Below are 6,628 nucleotides of genomic sequence, written 5' to 3'. Positions count from 1 at the left end.
CAGCCACTCGAGTGGAGACTTCTCCAAGGCTGGGCTTGGGAGCGGGGAGATACTAGGGAATGTATTGCTTTCATATAATAGTAAATGTTCTCTTCTTTCTAAAACTTAAGGGATCCAGTCAGGAAAACAAATCGCACTAGCTCTTTGAAATAGAGAGCGTTTGATACAGGGGATTGTTTAACGCAGTGACTGAAAGACCGTGGAAGGGTAGAAAGCAGATACTGGGCTAACCAGAGATGGTGAACTTCGGGAAGCAGCTACCGCGCCCCTGGCAGGGGCATTTAGGAAAAGAGGGGGTTACTTTAGCCATCTGGGGTTGGCATATCAAATCACCCCTTAAACTCAGTGGCTTGAAAGAACAGTGATCGCCCATGACTTTGTCAAGAATTTGGGAGCAGCTTGGGTGAGTGGTTTTGGTCACATACTGTCTGGGCTGCAGTCCTCTGAGGATGTGCCTGGAGCTGGAGGGTCCACTTCCTCCCATGGCTGCAGGTTGATGCTGGCTGCTGACCAGAGGCCTCAGTGCCTGTCAGGGCCTCTCCACAGGGCTCCCTGAGTGTCCCTGCAGCATCCTCTAGAGCAAGCATCCCAACAGAGCCAAGCAGAAGCTCCACTGCCTAGTCTCAGAAGTCCCAGCATTACTTCCACCATATTCCACTGGTCACACGGGCCAACCCTGATTCAGTGTGGGAGGGGACCACACAAGGCCACGAATACCTGTACCAGAAGGGATCATTGGGGCTCATCTGGGAAGCTGGCTAGGACCTTGGAGGGAGGAGCCCTGTGAGACCAGTGCTCGAATTTTTTAAGGTTTTTTTTTTTTTGAGGGGCACCAGGGTGGCTCAGTCGTTAAGCGTCTGCCTTTGGCTCAGGTCATGATTTCAGGGTCCTGGGATCGAGCCCCGCATCGGGCTCCCTGCTCAGCAGGGAGCCTGCTTCTCCCTCTCCCTCTGCCCCCACCCCCCATGCACTCTCTCAAATAATCTTTATTTAAAAAAAAAATTTTTTTTGAGAGGGAGAGCACACACAAGCAGGGGAGGGGCAGAGGGAGAGAGAATCTTAAGCAGGCTCCACACCCAGCAGGGAGCTCACGACCCCGAGATCATGACCTGAGCCAAAATCAAAGAGTCTGACGTTTACCCGACGGAGCCACCCAGGCGCCCCTGCAGTGCTTGGATCTTTGGTGTGTGTTGGGGGGGGAAAGGCTGGATTCTAAGCAGTTGATGCTGGAACTTCTAAGAAGGTGGGTGCAAGAATGGTCATTGCTGGAGCCACAATCTGCCACTGCTGACTAGTGTGGGAGAGCACAAGAACGAGAAAGTCCCTTCGCTTGTTTCACTTCCAGGTCTCCCCCAGCTGCCAGGGAAGCCTGGGAAATGTAGTTTTCAGCTGTCCAGCAACAGCATCACAGAGAATGGAGTAGGTGTGGGCCTGAGACAGAGTAACCAGCACAGTCCACCTCTTTGGCTGCTCGTCACTTGTACACATCTTTCTCCTGTATTCGATTTCCATATGACTCTAACAGCTTTGTGCTTCCCCCCAACTAGGAGTGGGGATTCTTTGTGCACCCATCATTCTCTTCCTAAAAGGGAGGGACAGCAACATGCTTGGGGTCACCATATCCACCACTCGGATTCCCCTTGAGTGTTGTGTAACTTAAATAATGAAGTTCACCATCCTCATCAATACGTTTACATCAAATAAGGGAAGTGGCGGGGTGGGGGGGAAGTTAGTTGATGGACACACAAGCAAAGAAGAAAATATCCAGAGCTGCTGTGTTCCTCACTTCCCCAAACCGGTTCTCATGTCATAATTCGATTTTTTAACCCTTATAATGAGATACAATTCACATGCAAGTCACCTACTTACAAGATAGTTTCTAATATCTTCACAGAGTTCTGCGACCACACCACAGTTTAATTTTAGAACATTTTCATCACTGTCTTGACAGTGTCCTTTGATGCACAGAAGTTTTAAATGGTGATGAGGTGGGCAGATGGCTTAAAAGACACAAATAACCAAAACTCACCAAAGAAAAAATAGAAAATGTGATCGATCGTTTATTTACCAAATGAACTGAATTTATAGTTCAAAACGTTCAGAAAAAGAAACCTTCAGGCCCAGAAGGTGTTACTGGCAAATTTAAAGGAGGAATTCTACACAAGTTCTTCTAGAAAATAGAAGAGAAGGGAGCACTCCTTAATTCATCTTATGAGCTCAGAATTACCCTGACACCAAAATCAGATACAGGATAAAAAGAGAACAATTTCACATCAATATCATTCAGGAATAGAAAAGCAAAAGTCTTCGGCGAAGTATTAGCAAAGAGAATCTAGGGCTGTCTAAAAACAATATACTATGACCACACAGGCTTTATGCCAGGAATGTACTAGCAGTCCCAATATTTTAATCAATCCATGGAAAAACCACAGCGATACACCACTTCACACCCACCAGGATGACCATAATCTTGAAAGAAAGAAAAGGAGTGTGGGAGAGGATGTGGAGAAATTGGAACACATGCTGATGTGAATATAAAATAACGCAGCTACAATGTATAACAATTTGGCAGTTGCTCAAAATGTTAAACACAGAGTTACCATTTGATTCTGCAATTCTCTCAGGTATATGAACAGGAGAAATGAGAACATACGTACACACGGAAACTCGCAGGTGGATGTTCCTAGGAGCCAAAAAGTGGGAACAACCCAAATGTCCATCGGTGGATGAATGCGTAAACATCTGGCATGTCCACACAATGGAATATTACTCTGCCTTAAGAAGGAGTGAAGTACTAATGCACACTACAACAAGGATGAAAACACTAGGCTAAGAGAAAGAAGCCAGACAGAAGAGCTCACATGTTGATTCTGTGTACATGAAGGGTCCAGGCAAATCCACGGAGACAGGAAGTAGATTCATGGGGGAAGACAGGATGGGGAGTGACTGCTAATGCGTATGGCGTTTATTTGGGGGATGAAGAAAATGTTCCAGAATTCGATAGTGGTGATGGTTGCACAACCCTGCAAACATACTAAAAACCACTGAATTATACACTTAAAATGGTAAATTTTAAGGTGTGTGAATTATGTCGCAATTTTTAAAATCATAATATTAGATGATACCAAGTGACGCTGAAAGCATCTGGCAAAAATTCAACATCCGTTCCTGGTTTGGTTTTTTTTTTTAAGATTTTATTTATGTTTTCAACAGAGAACGATCGAGCGGGAGGGAGAGGGAGAAGCAGGCTCCCCGCTGAGCAGGGAGCCCAATGCAGGGCTTGATCCCAGGACCCTGGGATCATGACCTGAGCTGAAGGCAGACGCTTAACCAACTGAGCCACCCAGGCGCCCCCATTCCTGGTTTAAAAAAAAAAAATCTCAGCAAATCAAAAATACGAGGTAACGTCCTTAAATTGATTTAAAGGCTACAGAAAAACCCACAGCTAACATTATACTTAATGGTGAAAGAATGTGTGCTTTCTTTCTGAGATCAGGAAAAAGGCAAGGACGTCCATCCAGCCTCACCACTCCTAGTCACCATTGTTCTGGAAGTCCTGGTCATTGCAGGAAGACAAGGAAGTGAACAAGAAGTAAATGTGTACAGGGCACCTGGCTGGCTCAGTCGGTAGAGCATGTGACTCTTGATCTCAGGGGGTTATGAGTTCAAACCCCACATTTGGTATAGCGATTACTTAAAAATAAAATCTTTTAAAAAATAAGTAAAGGGGGCGCCTGGGTGGCTCAGTCGGTTAAGCGTCTGCCTTCGGCTCAGGTCATGATTTCAGGGTCCTGGGATTGAGTCCCGCATCGGGCTCCCTGCTCAACGGGGGGTCTGCTTCTCCCTCTGCCTGCCACTCCCCCTGCTTGTGCTCTCTCTGTGTGTCAAATAAATAAAATCTTAAAAAAAAAAAAAATAAGGGGCGCCTGGGTGGCTCAGTCGTTAAGCATCTGCCTTCGGCTCAGGTCATGATCTCAAGATCCTAGGATCGAGCCCCGCATCGGGCTCCCTGCTCGGCGGGGAGTCTGCTTCTCCCTCTCCCACTCCCCCTGCTTGTGTTCCCTCTCTCACTGTGTCTCTCCCTGTCAAATAAATAAAATCTTCTAAAAAAATAAGTAAAACTTAAAAAGATGCTTCACATCACTAGTCACAGAGATATGCAAATTAAAGCTGTAATGAAGGGCGCCTGGGTGGCTCAGTCGTTAAGCGCCTGCCTTCGGCTCAGGTCATGATCCTAGGGTCCTGGGATCAAGCCCCGCATCAGGCTCCCTGCTCGGCAGGAAGCCTGCTTCTCCCTCTCCCACTCCCCCTGCTTGTGTTCCCTCTCTCGCTGTGTCTCTCTCTGTCAAATAAATAAAATCTTTAAAAAAAAAAAAAAAAAGCTGTAATGAGGTGCAACTCACACCTGTTAGAATGGCTAGCATTTTTAGAACTGACAATACCAAGTGTCGGTGACTATGTGAAGCAACTGGAACTCTCGCATACTGGTAGCAAGAATGCCAAATAACATGGTCACTCTGTATGCCCACAAAGATTTTTTTTTTAATTTATTTCTTTGACAGAAAGATAGCAAGAGCAGGAACACAAGCAGGGGGAGTGGGAGAGGGAGAGGGAGAAGCAGGCTCCCTGCCGAGCAGGGAGGCCGATGTGGGGATCAATCCCTGGACCCGGATCATGACTTGAGTGGAAGGCAGATGCTTAACGACCGAGCCACCCAGGTGCCCCTATTCCCACAAAGTTAAACATACACTTACCATATACTTCCCATGCAACGCTGCAATCCCACTCCTAGGTATTTACCCTAGAGAAATTAAAAGTTATGTTCACACACTCCCTGTAAGTACATGGATGTTTCTAAAAGCTCTATTCATAATTGCCAAAATCTGGTAACAACCCAACTTCCCTTTAACAAGAAAACGAAGACTGTAATTGGTACATGCAGTAACATGGATAAATCTCAAAAGAACTGTGCTGAGTGAAAGAAGCCAGTCTCAAAAGATCACATACAGTAGACTTCCCTTTATACGACTTTCTAAAGACGATAGGGATGGAAATCAATAGGGGCCAGGGATGAAGGTGAAGCAAGGATTTGACTACAAGGGGCAGCAAGAGGAAGTTTTTTGAGGATGACTGAACTGTTTTGTATCCTATTGCGGTGGTGGTTATATGAATCTAAATGTGTTAAAAACACATAGAGCTGGGGGAGCCTCGCTGGTTCAGTCGGTAGAGCATGTGATTCTTAATCTCAGGATCATGAGTTTGAGCCCCACATTGGGGGTAGAGTTTACCTTAAAAAAAAAAAACACAAAAAAACACACATTGAGCTGTAAGCAGAAAAAGAAGTCAATTTTACTCTATGTAAAGTTTTTAAATAATAGTTTTTAAAAATCTAACCAGAGCAGATGGAAGCCAGAAGAAAATATTTGCAACATATAGAAAATATTTGCAAACAGTGTGACAAAGAATTCTATAATATATAAAGTGTTCCTACCAAAAAAGAGAGAGACTGTCAAACTGGATTTTTAAAAAAATTTATACGCTGTTTATTTTTTTATTTTTTAAAGATTTTATTTATTTATTTGACAGAGAGACACAGTGAGAGAGGGAACACAAGCGGGGTGTGGGGGAGAGGGAGAAGCAGGCTTGCCACTGAGCAGGGAGCCCGATGCGGGGCTCGATCCTAGGATCTTGAGATCATGACCTGAGCCAAAGGCAGACGCTTAACAACTGAGCCACCCAGGTGCCCCTTATATGCTGTTTATAAGAAACAAACTTGAAATTTAATGATAGAGTACGTTAAAAGTAAAAGGATGGAAAAAGACATACCACACAAACACTAATTTTTTTAAGCTGGCTTGGCTATATTTAGATTTGATTCACTTCGATTAATATCAAAGTAGTCTAAAGAACCGTGAAAATGAAAAAAAAAGAACTGTGAAAATGATTAAGGATAAAGAGCGATTTACATAATAATAAGAGCGCCAACTAACCAAGAGGGCATAACTATCTAAAATGTGTGTGCACCTATGGGCACCTGGGTAGCACAGTAGGTTAAGCGACTGACTCTTGGTTTTGGCTCAAGTTGTGATCTCAGGGTCGTGAGATCAAGCCCCACAACCAGCTCCGCACCCCAAGACAGGCATCGGGTTCTGCGCCTCCGCATCAGGCTCCGTGCTGAGCACAGAGTCCACTTCGGGCTTCTCCCTCTCCCTCTGTCCCCCCCTTCAAAAAAATGCGTATGCATCTAAAAACATTTTTTTGAAATACATGAAGCGAAAACTAGAACTAAGAGGAAAAATCAACATCACACCCACTTTCCAGCCATGTGAAGTAGTACCTTTAAATGGATCCTCCAGCCTAGTGAAGCCCTCAGTGGACTGTGAGCCCAGCCAGTCTCGTGACTGCAAACTTAGGAGAGACCCAGAGCCAGAACTGTCCGGATAAGCCACTTCTGAATTCTAGGCCCGATGAAACTGTGAGACAGAAACGTTTAATTATTATGTTCAGCCACTAAATTCTAGAGTCATTTGTTACACAGCAATAGACAACTGATAGAGCCACCAAAAAACCTGTCTGGTTCTTTGACCAGGACTTGAGCTGAGAATTTAAAGCCCCAAGCTAATCCTTT

Source organism: Neomonachus schauinslandi, chromosome 5 (assembly GCF_002201575.2).
Source record: "Neomonachus schauinslandi chromosome 5, ASM220157v2, whole genome shotgun sequence".
NCBI lineage: Eukaryota > Metazoa > Chordata > Mammalia > Carnivora > Phocidae > Neomonachus > Neomonachus schauinslandi.
Note: the sequence above shows the minus strand (reverse complement) of the source record.